This window comes from Sceloporus occidentalis, unplaced genomic scaffold, assembly GCF_023333645.1.
Source record: "Sceloporus occidentalis isolate IW3139 unplaced genomic scaffold, rSceOcc1.0.p SCAF_8, whole genome shotgun sequence".
Taxonomy (NCBI): Eukaryota; Metazoa; Chordata; class Lepidosauria; order Squamata; family Phrynosomatidae; genus Sceloporus; species Sceloporus occidentalis.
The window spans coordinates 19,926,773-19,941,270 of NW_028316988.1; the positions used below are offsets into that span (position 1 = coordinate 19,926,773).

Here is a 14,498-nt window from a genome sequence, read left to right on the forward strand (position 1 = left end):
ACAGTTCAACACATCTTGGGGGGGGGGGTGTCTGAGGGTGGGTGCATTATTTCCACAGTAGATGCATTAGGCCCATCGGCACCCCTCCTCTATTGATACCAGGGACATCCCACCTCTATCCTAACCTTCTATCCTTGATTTTCTTAGCCTATATAGTGTACATGTGTGTATGTGTCACCCAGTGGGTTTGCAGAGTCTGGTGTGCACAGTCATAGTCCTGCACTCAAACCACTACACCATGCTTGCTCTACCTGGTTATAACTGCACAAAAATGGTACAGACAGACATTTCAGTATCCCTCTGATGGTCTGTACCCCCTGCACCCCCTGATGAAGCCAGTCATTTGCCAAACAGGACATTTGCGTGTTTGTGTGTGCAAATGAAATTTTAATAAAAAGATCCTAAAATGTGAAGAATCACTCCAAAATGGGCGAAACATAGGGCCCAAACAGACAGGCCAAAGTAAAGCTGCTTGGGTCACTTTGGAGGTATGCTGTTTAAATGACACATGCATCTTAAGAGTCCAGAAGCTGCGCCAAAGCTGCGCTCTAGTCCTTAAGACTGGAGTGTGGTTTTGATGTGGCTTCCAGCCTCTTAGGATGCATGCATCATTTAAACAGCATACCTCCAAAGTGACCCGAAGCAGCTTTATTTTGGCCTGTCTGTTTGGGCCCATAATCTTGCCTGCTAGGAAAACACCTTTTGAAAGTTTGTGTCTTTATGTATAAGGATGAAATAAGCAAAGATTTCCATCCTTGGAGAAGTCAGGTCTGCAAGCACAGGAGGGCCTGTTTCATATCCCTGGATGTCTGTCTCATCACAGAAGACAAAAGAAGACAGCTTCTGTCGCTCCACAGGGGAAAGGCTAGGTCTAACAGGATTAAGGTAGGAGAAAGAAGATTCTGGCTGAACATTGGGCTGGAACGTCTGGGCAGGAAAAGCAGTTTGACAACCGGACCAGTTATCTGGGTTCTGATCTTCCAGCAAAGCCTGGGATGCCATCTGTTGGACAATTAAAAGTGCTCTTATAACCTCTAAAGTTATATCCATTTTACAATCAGATTGTCAGCCTTCCTCTGAGGCTGAGAGAGTATGACTTGGCCAAGGCCACCTGGTGGGTTTCAATGGCTAAGTGGGGATTCGAACCCTGGTCTCCAGTGTCATAGTCCAGTGTTCAAAACCACGATGGCTCTCCTAAATTAGGTAGGACTTTATAGGTCACAACAGACCCCAACCTGGCACCCTGAAATTGTGTTGGACTACAGTTCCTAGCCATGATGGGTGGGGATGATGGGGGAGTCATAGTCCAATGCCTCTAGAGAGAGAGCTTGCCAGGTCAGTGAAAAGGACCCAATCCTGCCCTGACTAGGGAAAGACAGTGAGCAAACTGGGAGGCTCACAAGGTGACGCGGCCATGAAGCAAGCCATTTTTTGCTGCATGCTATGGAAAATCTCATTTGCATGAGATTAAGAGACTTCACTCTTTCGGAGACCCCTCTGAACGTTATTTATGGATTCATTTATTTCCAGGGACAGCCCTCCATGCATTCTGCTGTCATAGTAGCTTAGGTGCTTATCTCTTATTCATTTGGTGCATGAAAGGTGTGGATCAGGCAATTCTTGCCTGCAGAGAGAAGAGTTTTATTTTCCCCTTTCCTTTGGGGACTTTAGTTCCAATTTGATTTTGAGGTTGATTCTAAGAGTGCTATGCCCTCGCCTTCTCTAACTGCTATACCAGATTGTCACAGCACTTTCCTGTGGCTTAGCCTAACACTTTGTGAGTATTCATGCATTGCTCACATTTGCCTTGTCTTGAGAAGAAGGCAAGGGACAGTCTCGGTTAATCCTCTGCCATCCCATTTATTCGCCTGCTTTTCAAATGTATCTTTTCTTTCTCTTCCTCTCATTTTCCTCCTTTGCCCTCCACTTACATCAATTGTTGCAAACTGAGTTTAAACCGCAAAAACAGTTCACGCACAAAAGGAGAGGAAAGAGCAACATCTTGTTCTTCCCAGAAGGCCCAGGCAAAAGCAAACTGCGGCAGCCTGTCCTAGCTTGCTTGTTCTTCCTTATGAATAACTTTTGTCATCTTGACTGCACTCTGATATTGGTTGGCTGCATGTGTCCCAATTTTAATCTATGAAATGTTGGAGGGCATGACATACCTGTAGAGAGAGCCAGCATGGTGTATTGCTTTGAGTGTTGGACTATGTATGACACTGGAGACCAGGGTTCAAATCCCACCCGGCCATAGGATCCCACTGGATGACTTTGGACAAGTCAGATTCTCTCAGCCTCATGAGAAGGCAATGGCAAACTTCTTCTGAACAAATCTTGCCAAGAAAACCCCATGATAGGTTCACTTTAGGGCCACCATAAGTTGGAAACAGTTTGGAGGCAAACAACGGAAACAACATGCCATGGATAGAAGTTTCCTATGACTTCATATTGACTGAAGAACAAGCCATAGAAAGGATGAGCCATGATGAAACTAATGAATGCCTTGCCAAGCCATCATAATAGCAAGCTGGTTTTGTGGAATGGGCCATTCATTTGCCAAGAGCTCCCCCCAATGGCAAATTCTAAGAATTATGCCTTAAAAAGAGTTTCCTCTGATAAACAGGGGAGTTATTCAGATGGTGAAAATAATCCAGGTAGAATCTGGGTTGAATATTTTTCACATGCATTTTGAATGCCTCAAATAGAAGGTGGGCTTTTGGGGTGAGAGGCTGCCAAAAATCTCACTTAATCTGGGATAATCGATCTACATTTTCCCCCGAGTTTAAAACTCTGCATGCCTTGAACGTGTTTTGAATACATCCGTATCACCTTTATTCGAGTGCTGGCACGTATGTGCAACAGAACTCATAGAGATGCACATAGATGTGGTTCCATAATTTGAAAAACAGACCCGGAATGTGTGAGTGAGGTTATTTGCATAGTTGCGCTAAACAACAACAATGTCTGAGTGACCCCAGAGTAGGACAGGGCATTCCAGAACTCAGGAAAGTTGTTGTTATTGTTTTGACTCTGGATTTGTCAGTTGAAGACATCTGGGAACTGGTAGTCCAAAGTACTGTATTCTCTTCTAACTCTATGTTTCTATTATGATTCTGTGATCATCATGGTTGCACTTCTCTAGACATGCTCCAGCTTGTGGATATCCTTCTTGAACGGTGGTGCCCAGAACTGGACACAAGTTTCCAGGCGAGGCCCGACCAAAGCAGAAGAGTGGCACTACTTTGTTGTTGTTATGTGCCTTCAAGTCGTTTCTGGTGGCTCTAAGGTGAACCTATCATGGCGTTTTCTTGGCACGATTGTTCAGAGGAGGTTTGCCATTGCCTTCCCCTGAGGCTGAGAGAGTGTGACTTGCCAAAGGTAACGCTGATGATACCCCCCTATACTTTGCTGAGCATTGAAGAGTTGCAATCACTGTGAGGGGGAGAGGAGCAGAATCATGACTTTGCACATGACACCACATGACTGCTTGAGTGTTGGAACTGCCACGGAAGAGACTTATCGCACAAAGGCAGCAATGGAATAGCAGTGAGACTTAGACCATGTTGATGGGTACTTTTTGTGGGGTTTTTTGAGGGCTATGAGATTGTGTTCCAGAAGAGTTTATTCCTGAGGTTTCCCCAGCAGCTGTGGCTGGCATCTTCAGAAGAAACATCAGGAATAAACTCTTCTAGCGCACGGTCACATAGCCCAAAAAACCCACAAAAAACTATGGATGCCAGCTGTGAAAGCCTTCAACTTCACATATTGATGGGCTTTGCACAACAGTAAAAGGTGCACAACAGTAACAAATATAATTCAGGGCTGCAGCAGGATAGACACATCATAAGATAACTACCATCCAAAGACAGCTTTATCCTGTTAAATTCCACTTTTCTGGCCTCGTGTAATAAAGTCTAAGAACTTGATCCAGATAATAGCCTTTCAAAAATCATGTCCAGTGATTTTGCAGTTACAGTCAGTCCTCCATAGCCACAGATTTTTTTTTATCCATGGATTCAAGCATCCACGGTTTAAAATATTTCAAAAATAGATAGATTCCAGAAAGCAAACCTTAATTTTGCCATTTTATACACAGGACACCATCTTACTGTGCCACTCTATTTAAAGGGACAAGTATCCACAGATTTTGGTGTCTACAGAGGATCCTGGAACCAAATCCCATGAGATTCCAAGGGTCCACTGTAATTTATTATTATTATTATTATTATAAAATAAAAAATGTTTTGTTTGGGTTTTTTTTATTCCTAAGAGGTTTGTATGCAAGGGTTAAAAATTTAGCAGTCCCTGCTCTGCACAAAGTCCAACACAAAGCAAGAAGTTTCTGGTCTTTCCCATCATGCCTCTTTCCAGCCCTTTAATGCAGACTCCTGTAGTAATTCATCTTTCCTCGAGTTTCAAGTTATTCTGCCGTTGATTAAATTAGTAAATGCAATCAGAACCTGAAGCGATTTAATTGAGAGAATTTATTTGAACCTGACAGTTTTATGCATGTTTGATGAAGTATTATAAGGTTGTTTTTTTGATTTTGCATAATTTAACTTTTAAATTCTGCACAGGAGGGGGACCAGTGACTATTAATGACCAAAATAAACTCTTTTAAGATGCGTGCATTTATAATTTATTTCAAGTACAATATCTTCTGCGAGATATTCCCCCCCTCCTCCCTCCTTCTTCTATTGCCAGAGTGACAAATATGTTGAAAGTAATATTTGGAGCAATTCAGCCAATGCTATAAATCTTCCAGAATGCATGCAATTCATTAAAAGTTTTGAAAGAAGTACAAGTTACCATTTATACGGCAACAAGTGACAAATATATGTCTGCGTTCGTCTTCCGAGGAGGCCATCAAACATCCTATCCTTTGCCTGTCATTTTGATTTGTCCCAATGGGTCGTGCTGGTTGCGGTGATAAGGTTTTGCCACAAATCTTCACCTGTGTGTCCATGCAAACGCTGTTCAATCAACAGGAATATGAGCGCTGTCATTAGCGAAATGAGCCCAGCGCCAAGGCCAAGGGAAATCCGGGGACAGAGCAACCTCCATCAGCTGCGACAAAAGAAATAGCAGGTGCGCTTAAATAAATTCAATCTTTAATGCGGGTAGTGATTTGAAGAGACCATGATCCTGGAGATCAGGGTTCGATTCCCCGTTCGGCCATGGAAACCCAGTGGCAGACTTCGAGTGAGTCGCACACTCTCTGCTCTAGAAAACCCTGTGATAGGTTTGCCTTAGGGTCACCATAAAACGGAAATGACTTGAAAACACACAACAATAACAAATCAAATCATATTTTAAAAAATAACAACACAAGGTCAGATCACATTCTGAATTTAAATTTATAATGATTTTCACTCATCGGGATTAGTGTTGTTTGAAGGAGGTTTATCTTATATGCAAACATTTCCCGGTAACCAAGCGAAACGATAAGCTTTATTTTGTTAATAAATTGCAAGGAGTTATCTACTGAGAGATGCCCTAGAGTCACAGAAGTAGAGAACTGGAAGGAACCCCAAAGGCTATTTAGTCTAACATTTCTGGTGTGCAGAAATCTACAGCTAAAGCAACCCCAAGAGATGGCCAGCTAGTTTTAATATCTCCAGTGAAGTGAAGGAGACTCCACTGCATAGTTCCACAAGCCAGGGTTGTGTTATCTGTTGTGTTTGTAGGCATAATACAACAGACTATTGGCTGCACAAGAATAGGCAGTTCATGACCAAAGAAGTGAAGTGTCCCATACCCAAAATCTCAGACACAGGATATACATTTCTGCACAAACCACAAGCCACCATCATCACCAATGATGTTAGTTAGTACTCCCAGCTATTTGTTGCTGCTGCTGCTTCTATTTTCTGTTGGCTTTGACTTATGGCAAATCCTATGAATAAAAGACTTCTAAGAGCCCTGGTTATCAACTGCACGGCTCTGGTCTTGCAAACTAAGGGCCATGGTTTCATCAATGGAATCAATCCATCTAGAATTCACACTCCTTCTTTTTCTACTGCTTTCCACTTTGCCAAGCACATTGTCTCAGGTTATGTCCAAAGTTCAACAGCCTCAGTTTAGTCATCTTCGCTTCTAAGGGAAAGTGGAGGCTTGATTTGCTCTTTCATTTGTCTTTTTAGCAGTCCACAGTATTTGTAGAGTGCTTCCCCGGCATCCCATTTCAAATGAGCTGATGATTCTCTTCCAGTCAGCTTACTTTCACTGTCCAGCTTTCACAAACATACATAGAAAGTGCAAATATTTTGGCATGGACAATCCAGAGTTTGGCATCCAGTAATATATATTTGCACTTGCGAATCTTATCCATGGTATCTGTAGAACTCTTCTCCAGCTGCTCTCCAATACTTTTGTTAAGACCGATTATATATATACATACACACATACATACACATACAGAAGTTAGGTGCCAGAGACAATAAGAGAAGTAAGTGGGAAGGGAGGGGCAGATTAAACCAAACCGGCATTATGGAATGTGCCTAAGGGTGTGTCCACATTGTAGAATTAAAGCAGATTGACACCACTTTACCTGCCATGACTTTATCCTACAGAAATCTGAGATTTGTAGTTTGGTGAGGTATTCATCCTGTTCTTTCACAGAGCTCTCGTACTTCACCAAACTACAACTCCCAGGAATGATGCTGTAGAATAGTGTCGTGACAGTTGAAGTGGTGTGAAACTCCTTTAATTCTGCAGTGTGGACCCACTCTTAAACTCCCATGCTACCTGGAGGATTCTGGAAGTTGCAAACCCAAAAAAGACACTTTCCCAAATCTCTGGGTCTGGCATCCTGGCTTCATAGAAATGTGTGTAATTCAAACTCTGGACATTATTATTCTGCTGATGCTCAAACTGTTTAGGAGTCAAGCTTTCTCATCTTCAAAAAAGATAAATGTAGCTCCTTTCTGAAGGGAACAGCTCATAGTTTATGACGAATTTTCACTAGATGGTGCCAATGAGCTTCATCTTTGAACACTTTGCAGAGAGCAAGAAATTAGCAAGGTCCATTTGCAAGTGATAAAAGTTGCTCTTGGTTTGGTTTTTCATTGATTATTATTTTTTCGGGCAGGTAAAAATCTGAGTCCTCCAACATTTAATGGGTGAAAAATGAATGTGTGCAGCCAAGCAACATCCAAATGTGGTCAAGATGGCAAATTGTATTAATGAGAAAGAACAGACAAGCTAGGAGAAGCTGCAGCAGATTGCTTTTTCCCGGCCTACTGGGAAGGGCAAGACTCAGATCACTCATTCCCTCTCCTCACTGTTGAGTAAACTGAGAGCAAACTGCTTTTGCATTTAGAACTCAGTTTGCAGCAATGGAAGTAAGCTGAAAACTAAAGTGGGAGGAGGAGACAGAAACTGGGACATTAGGAAATCAGCTGAAAGACTGGGATGGCAAAGGATAGGAAGTAGAAGTCTATGAAAGCTCAGGTTGCCAATTTCTTTCTTTGTTAGTCTCAGAGGTGCTCCAAGATCTCTCTACATACCTTCTATAGAGTCATACAGTTGGAATTATATGATTGGAATTATACAATCAAAAGTTAGAAGGGACCACAAAGGCCAAGCCCTGCTATGCAGACAAACCACCAAAGTACAGCCAGCCCTTCATAGCCATAGATTCTTCATCCCTGGATTTAGCCTTTCCATTGCTTGAAATGTTTTAAAAAGAGATAAATTCCATAAAGGGAAAGTTGATTCTATATCTATGCATTTCATTTTTTCCTACCTAAGTGCAGTATCTTATATTTCTCCCTGCTGAGGCTCATTTTGTTAGTTTTGGCCCAGCTTCCTAATCTAACAAAAACACCAGCCCGATTTTACAATATACAGAATAATGAGAAGGAGCAGTATCTGTTTTACATATTAGAGTTTGCTTATGTTCTTAATAGATTAATGTGATGAAGGCTTAGAAGGGTTTTTTTATCCTTAATTATTTATACAGTATTTGTATTTATATTGCAAATTTACTTTTAATATGCTATTGTTGTGTTAAAACTGTGTTTTTTATTTTTTATTTTTTGTATTGGCTGAAGATCTGTTGACTGTAATAAAGGCTTTGTTGTTGTGGTTGTGGTTGCTAACAAAAATACCTGAGAGGACACCTCTCTAGGAATCTCTAGGTCCTCCAGTGCAACTCTGTGGTCAACGTCCGATGGACACTGACCATAGAACTGCGCTGGAAGAGCTAAAAATAAGAGTATTCTCTCTATGAACCGCTAGGAGTCTTTCAGTGTGGCTTTTAGCTAAAGTTGATCATAGAGTTGCACTGGGAGGACCTAGATATGTCTAGAGAGGACACATTAATCAAATCCGTGAATAATCAAAGCTGTAAATATAGAAGGATGTGTGTATACACACACACACACACACACACACACACATCAAGCTTGGGTTTAACATATAAATAATCAGTGTTCATACTGCTTATTTATATGTTAAACCCAAGCTTGATGTGTATGTATGTGTGTGTGTTTATATATCTATATTTGCAGCTTTGATTATTCACGGCTTTGATTAATGTGTCCTCTCTAGGCATATCTAGGTCCTCCAGTGCAACTCTATGGTCAACATAAGATATGAACATATTTTTATTGATATGTTAAACCCAAGCTTGATATGTGTGTGTGTGTGTGTGTGTGTACACACACACACACACACATCCTTGTATATTTGTGGCTTTGATTATTCACAGATTTGATCAATGTGTCCTCTCTAGGCATATCTAGGTCCTCCAGTGCAACTCTATGGTCAACATATGAACATATGTTTATTTATATGTTAAACCCAAGCTTTCATTTCCCCTCAGCAAAGTTTGGGCATCACTCTCTTAAGAGTGTTGATATTTCCCCCTTTGTATGTTCACTTCTGTGTCCAAAGCCTGCTTTGTGGGTTTGCCCTATCTCTGGGAGCAAACTGGGACAACTAGGCCGCAAAGCCTGCCTTTCCCGGTTGCTAGGCAACCGCTTCCCGGCTTGCGCTTCCGCCTCGGGAGAGGCGGGCACCGGCTGATGACGCCATCAGCGCGCGCGCTTCGCCGCCGCCTTCTCTTTCTCCTCCTCCGGCGGCCTGGAGGCAGGAAGGAAGGTAGCCTTCGCCGGAGCAGCCACCGCACCGGCTCCCGCTGTGGCTGCAGGGCCCGCCATGGCCAGCCTCGCCCGAAGACGCCGGCGCCGCCGCCTCCTCCTCCTCCTCCGCCTGAAGGTGAGTCCCATCCATGCCCCCGGGGCCGGCTCACAACAACCCTGCAGGGTGGGACAAGGCGGTTTAGTGACTTCACGTCATGCTGGGATTGGAAGGGACCCTCAATGGTCATCCAGTCCAAAGCCATCCTGCCAGGCAGGGAGACACCGTCAGGGCCCTCCCTGGGGCAGAGGGCCCTCCAAAGAATGGAGTCATAGATGGAGGGGAAGAGTTGGTCCCCAAGGGCCACCCAGCCCAGCCCTTTCTCCTGTGGGAATGACACAGTCAAAGTACTCCCAGCATCCTCCGCTGATGGACCTCCAAAGCAGTGGCTCTCAACCTTTGGGCCTCCAGATGTATTGGACTCCAGTTCCCAGAAGTCAGTATGCTCATTGTTCGGGGATTCTGGGAGTTGGAGTCTCAAAAAATCAAGAGGACAAGAGTGGGATGCTAGAAGGATTGGAAAGGAGCCCCAATGGCCACCCTGTCCAAACCCATTCTGAGACAGTCATAGATGGACTGGAAGAGTTGGAAGGGACCCCAGGGGCCACCCAGTCCATCTCCTTCTTATGTGGGAACAACACAGTCCCTCTTGCAGAGAGATCCTGTAGCACCTTTGAGACTAACTGGAAGAAAGACGTTGGCAGCATGAGCTTTCATAGACTTCAATATACTTCCTCAGATGCAAGATGCAGGAGGCAGACTTTAGTCTACGAAAGCTCATACTGCCAACTTCTTTCAGTTATAGTAGTCTCAGAGGCGCTTCAAGATCTCTCTGCATACTGATTCTACAGACTAACGCAGCTACGTCTTTGAATGCAGTCACTCTTGACAGAGGACCCAGCAGCCCCTGTTGAAACACCTCTAAAGCTGTGGTTCCCAAACTTTGGCTCTCCAGATTTTTATTTGGACAATTTTGGAGTATTTCCGATTTCCGGATAAGGGGTACTCAGCCTGTACTTTCCATTCGATATTTAGGTAGAACACAAACTTGTCAGTAGCTATTTCCCAATTTGTTATGAATATTGACTGTCCCTGATTGATATTTGGAAAACCCGGCAACACTAAGCGAGATCAACCAGTTTGATCCCATGTGATCTAGAGGATGGGTGGGCAGTTGCATGGCTGCCCCCTCGTCCCTAACAGTAAGGCCAGACGCCTCCATTTTCATCTGCGGTCCCTTTCAAAATGGAAGGGACATGGTGTCACCCCGTTGACATTTTGAGAAGGACTGAAGAGAACAGCATAGGTATTTGGGAGTATGGGAGGCGCTTGTTGAAGTGCAGTACTGCAGCCACAACGTTGTAAGATTGATCCTAGAGGAGGTCTCCAAGGTCCACTTGGCCTTCCATCTTTTTAGAGCAGTGGTTCCCAACCTTCCTAATGCCGCGACCCTTTAATACAGTTCCTCATGTTGTGGTGACCCAAACCCATGAAATTATTTTCGTTGCTACTTCATAACTAATTAAATAGGTGTTTTCCAATGGTCTTAGGCGACCCCCATGAAAGGGTCATTCGACCCCCAAAGGGGTCCCGACCCACAGGTTGGGAACCACTGGCTTAGAGAGTGCTGAGTTCAGTGTTAAGTGGAATAGAAACATACTTGGTATCGCTATTGCGAGTATTTTTGTATGTTTTCATGTGTTTGGGGCAGGTCTTTGCATGGCTTGAGGGCAAAATTTGTCAGGAAATCATGACAAAAAGAACATTGGAGGACATTGGGGGGCTTTGAGGGACTGGTGAGAGTTTCAGGGGGCACATAGACCCCATGCAATACACTGTGTCCACCCTTGATCTTCTGGAGAGCATTCACAAGCCAATTCCGTGAGTCAAGGAGCCATTGATTCAGACTGACTTTGCTAGTCGTATCCACAAAGACCATAAAACACCAGCACAGCCCAGGTGACTGTGTGACTCTCTGCTTTCTTTTACTTGGGAAGTGGCCTCAAAACCAACACTTCTGCAAACAGAAGCTGGCTGGTAGCCATCCATAGAGCCGACCCCATTGTTCTCTGCTCTCTGCACAGGTCTTCTCCCACCGCCACGTTTCTCAAACAGGCTCTCCTTCTGTTCTTTCCTGCAGGGGACTTCAACCTCAACAAGTCCACGCTGCATTTGTGCCACTGGGTCGCCAGCCTTTCCCCGCATCTTCATGGATGTCGTCTGGTCCATTCCCTGCAAGCCCAGCTCTCTGACTCTGTGAAAGGTGGGGTGCCTGATGCCGGTCATCCCCATCCCCCGCCGGGTCCGTTCTTTCCACGGCCCCCACACTACTTGCCTGCATTCAGCTTGCGGGCCGGTAAGGACCACACACTTGGTGCGCACCAAGTACAACAACTTTGACATCTACCTAAAGTCCCGCTGGATGTATGGCTTCATTCGTTTCTTGCTGTACTTCAGCTGCAGCCTGTTTACCTCCATCCTGTGGGTGGCACTGTCACTCTTGTTTTGCCTCCAGTACTTCAGCATCCGGGTCTTTCTACGGTTCCAGTATAAACTCTCTATTATCCTGCTCTTGCTGGGGAGGAGGCGAGTGGACTTCAGCCTCTTGAACGAACTGCTCATCTACGGCATCCATGTCACCATGCTCCTTGTGGGTGGGCTGGGCTGGTGTTTTATGGTCTTTGTGGATATGTAAATAAAAAAGTGCATGTCCATCAAAGAGGCATGTTTGACTCGAAACTGGTCCAGACTGTGTCTGTGCAAACCACTCTTTCCTCTTTGGGGTATTATTATACAGCGGGCCATCCAGATATGCTGGGATTAGCAGTGCAGAACCCCCATAAAAGTGGAATACCCCAATATTTTTCTCACTTGAGAGGACATCTCTAGGAATCTATAGGTCTTCCAGCATAATTTTTTGGTCAACATCTGCTGGAGGCTGACTGTAGAATGGTGTTTGAGGACTTACAGTTGCCTAGAGAAGTGTTCTCTCTGGGAATCTCCAGATCCTTCAGCGTGGCCTCTGGCAAAAGTTGACCCCAGAGTCGTGCTGGTGGACCTAGAGCAGTGGTTCACAAACTCTGATCCTCCAGAGGTTTTGAACTTCAGTTCCCAGAAGCCCCAGCCAGCTTGGCCAACAGTCAGGAATTCTGGGGGTTGAAGTCCAAAACATCTGGAGTACTAAAGTTTGGGAACCACTGACCTAGAGATTCCAAGAGAGGATGTATTAACAAATCCGCAAATAATTAAATCTGTAAAAATCATAGCTGCAGATGTGGAGGGATTACAGTATTTATTTATATCCCAACTTTTTCCCAGCCTGGGACTCCAGGTGGCTCGAAACAGTTAAAACATTGTACATGACAGCAGTTAAAGATCGTTGAGGGAGGGTTTTCTCTTGGTTCCACTTCTAGCACTGGCATTTTCAGTGAAGACCTGAGAGACAGGGCCTCCTCGGTGACTCCAAGGAGCTGAGAGGAATCAAAGGGCTCCTCCCCTGTTCTGCACTTTCTGGAGAATCAAATAGTTTGCAAAAGGGTGCTGCTTTGTATCTAGTCATTGCCTTGTATCCTCACTTCCCAATAGGAAGACCCAATAACCCCGCTCTCCCATATTCTCGTTTTTCTTTCCCAATTATCAATGCCCAGATCAATGGTGGGAAACCGATTCCAAACTAACAGCCAAATTCAAATTCAGATTACATTATCTGGAGCCACATTCCAGGGAGCTAAAGACAAAAGGAGTGGAACTAAAAATTCCAAAATGCAGTTGTCCCTCTGTATGCACATATTCAACTATTGAAAGATTCAACTATCCAAGGCTTAAAAGTGTGTGTGTGTGTGTGTGTGTGTGTGTGTGTATTCCAAAAAGCGAACCTTAATTTTGCCATTTTATATAAGGGACAGCATTTTACTATGCCATTGTATTTAATTGGACTTGGGCATCCATGAATTTTGGTATCCACGGGCGTTCTGGAAAAGTGTATGTGCCAGATGATCAACAGCCCAATAGTTTGTCTGATGGCAAACAGTTTTGAGGTGTCTACATCTTGGATTGCTTCTCTGCCCCAGAGGTTTTGGAATGCTTGCCGGATAACTGAAATGATGCCTCTCTTATATGTACCTAAACAAAACCTGAGAACTTCTGCAGAGGTCCTATTGCGTATCCCACCTTATTGAGAGAGTAGGTTGGGAAGGCCTTCTCTGATACAAGTCTTTTCTTCTGAAACACCAAGGGAAATCTGGCTGTCTCCATAAAGGTTGATGTGTATGTGTCTCTCTATCTATCTATCTATCTATCTATCTATCTATCTATGGAAGCTAGTACGGCATGCTGGTGTGAGTGTTGGCCTACAACTCTGGAGACCAGGGTTTGATTCCCTGCTTGGCCATAAAACTCACTGGGTGATCTTGGACAAGTCACATGCTCTCAGCTTCAAGGGAAAGCAATGGCAAGCCAACTCTGAAGAAATCGTGCCAAGAAAACCCTAGGATAGGTTCACCTTGTTGTTGTTGTTTTTGTGTGCCTTTAAGTCATTTCCAACTTATGGCAACCCTATCATGGGGTTTTCTTGGCACATTTCTTCAGAGGGGGTTTGTCACTGCCATCCTTTGAAGCTAAGAGAGTGTGACTTGTCCAAGGTTACCCAGTGGGCTTCATGGTCAGGTGGGGATTCAAAGGCCACCATAAGTTGGAAATGACTTGAAGGCACACAACAATAACAACGACAACACACACACACAGAATCAGTGTTCCACATTTGCTGGTGTTAGAGGTGCAGGACCCCTGTAAAAGTGGAATACTTGCAAATAATCCTAGCTCCCACCCCAAAACCATATTTACCACACACATTACAATCTGCAGATTCAACCCACCATGAATGCAAGGCAGAAGTGGGTGGCTGGCAGGACTTGCCACTGCCTCTGCTGCTGAGAGATGATAGAATATATATATATATATATATATATATATATATATATATATATATATATATTAAAAAGGAGGAATTGCTAAATGATTTAAAACTGTTTTGTGGAGTCCATGGTTTGGTTTTGTAAACTCATCTATCTGGACATCTGCTGTGTAGTGTGCTGACAGAAAAAGAGAGAGAAACTATTTATTTACTTAATAGATTTATGTCCCAATTTTCTCAAATGGCTGAGATGCATGATAGCTCACGACATAATTAAAAAAACAAAACCCAAGTGCCAGTATCAACACAATAAATTACTGTATACGTATTAAAATACAGATTCAAATTGGTTATACAGTTAAAGAGAGCCAGCATGGCATAGTGGTTTGAGTGCTGGACTAGGACCCTGGAGACCAGGGTTCAAATCCCGGCTTGGCCATGA

The 14,498-nt window shown here is 43.9% G+C and overlaps 1 pseudogene across 1 annotated transcript; it reads left to right on the forward strand.

Annotated features, from left to right (window-relative positions):
* The first annotated feature begins 9,033 nt into the window (after positions 1-9,033).
* LOC149308131 (transmembrane protein 250 pseudogene) lies at positions 9,034-11,883 on the forward strand (annotated as a pseudogene). Its single transcript, XR_016282210.1, has 2 exons — positions 9,034-9,222; positions 11,285-11,883. The product of XR_016282210.1 is annotated as a transmembrane protein 250 pseudogene (transcript).
* The last annotated feature ends 2,615 nt before the right edge of the window (positions 11,884-14,498 follow it).